Below are 2,335 nucleotides of genomic sequence, written 5' to 3'. Positions count from 1 at the left end.
GGATCACTGCTGTTGTTATTCCTTCCAAACTTTCAAATTTTCAAGATTTCCTTTGGTGCTGATGCCAGTCAAACCAAGGTACCGGTACTATCTAGTACCATAATGTATTAAGTTTGCTGTGGACGGAGAGTGTTGATGAGAAAAATAAAACGTTTCCATCTTGTAGCCTCAATCCGACATCACAGGGTTATGACTTCTCCACAAAGTCATTCAATATATCTGTCTGTCCTCGTCGTTTTATGCAAGAAAAATTCTGAAATTATGCAAACTGAGCCCAAAAATGTGAAATTATGTGATTATGTTAATTTTAACAAAGAATGACAAAGGAAAATAATCAGAAATTATGCAAAAAATGATCAAATTTTGCTAAATTATGCGGGGTGCATAAAACCATGGGGACAGATCTGCTCAAAACCATCTGGCAAAATCCTGCGACGCTCAATCACCTCTTGTGCTAAGTGAGCCATCCATCATAGACTTATCTTCTCCTCACCCACCCCCCCCCCCCCCTCGTCCCCTCTTCCACCTCCTTATCGTCATCATCAACATTATTGTTATTGTACTTACTAATTTCACTATTATTATCATATCATTATTATAATTATCATCATTGTTATTATAACTATTATCAGTAATATTGATATTATCATGACCATTACCATAATCATAACGAATACTGCCTTCTGCTACTACCATTGTAGTTTTAGGGGGATTATCAGTCATAAAATTAAATAATAAACATTTGCATAGCGCAAGTAATGACACAATCTCACCATGTGGTTCTATGTGCTTTACAATCTATGTGATGACCCCAGCAGATCTGATAGCATTCTGAAACAATCTTAACCTCCTGGGAAGCTAACAGTCACAATAATATTATTATTATTAGTATTACTACTACTATTTTTTCCTTCTTATTATTATCCTAATGACCATTATCATTATACGGTTACATGAGCATGCGACCACTTATATTTTTTAGGTCAGAAATTTTGACTGGTACATCAATAATTTGCATTTCTGTACAGTAATTGATAACATCGGTAAAGCGCATATCCCTCTTCAGCAGTAAGTCTATGTGCTGCACAATCTATATTATTACCCCAGCAGACCCTAAAACACTTAAAATTTTCTCAGAAATACACAGTGCAAGCAGCTGATTAACACTTTGCCGCCTCATCTCACCGATCGGCGATGTTTACCAACCAGTTTCTTTGGATTTTCACCCTGACGTTGATCAACTACAATTAAGTCCAATTGAGAGCTAGTAAGAAGTATTTTTCCACTGACCTCAACGATTCTTAGTGTCAAAACAACATGTACAGTACAACTACTTGACTGCAGTCAGTCACAAAGGTAACTCACCCATGTAGAAGCAGTGTTGTTACTTGAACATCAAATAATGTTAAACCCTAACCTTCTGTCTGCCTGGGTTTACAACAGGGGTTAGCCAAACCTGTTTCTCTCCAGATGGTGATCCTTTCCTCAGCGATCGGGCCCCGATGCGTCGGAATCTCACACACAACACAGAAATAAACCGAGGCTCTAACTAACCTGTTCTCCACCCGAACTCTCAACAGGCCTCCACTGCCTCGCTACAGCTCTCCCCTTTAAAGTCTGACCTGTAGTAATCCAGACTGCTTTCATAATACACTTGCATTAAACAATACAACTGAACTGAGACTCACACTTTACTCACTCACTCTCTCTGCTTTACACACTTGCACCAAACAATACAATAGGCTAGGCGTAACCCCCTGCCACTGACCAACACGCCAGATGGCAAATAAAACAATCAAATAGACCACAAGCAGTCAACAGGTACATCAATGCCTTTCATCCCTGGCAGGGTATAGTCCTCAGTCTACAGATTGCCAGACATAAACCGTCTAAAACGTACAGTAACTACCATCATAAGAATATTCAATACATCATTCTTTGGTTTACCAGAAATAGTTCAGTCTAACTTCTGTGTACAAAAAGGTAGGCTATAAATATATATATATATATATATATATATATATATAATGATCAATAAAGGAAAGCAAAGGTAAGATAAATTGCAAGAAGATACGAGTCAGCAAAATGTCATGCTCTTGGAAAAGGATTAAAAGAACAATTTGACAGAATCTGAGCATATCAAATTTCTCACGCTCACAACAGCTTTCGTACTGAGGTTAAAAGTTTGTGAAGAAGTGGATGCATGGCTGCCTTTTTGAAAGTCCAGCACCACACTAGACAGGTTAATGGTGTTTTCACGGTAGACAACTTCATTCTTACAAGACATCGCTTGGCGTAGGGTTGACAATTTTAACAACAACCCCCCCCCCCCCCC

This window comes from Aplysia californica, unplaced genomic scaffold (assembly GCF_000002075.1).
Source record: "Aplysia californica isolate F4 #8 unplaced genomic scaffold, AplCal3.0 scaffold00255, whole genome shotgun sequence".
In the NCBI taxonomy this organism is placed as follows: domain Eukaryota; kingdom Metazoa; phylum Mollusca; class Gastropoda; order Aplysiida; family Aplysiidae; genus Aplysia; species Aplysia californica.
Note: the sequence above shows the minus strand (reverse complement) of the source record.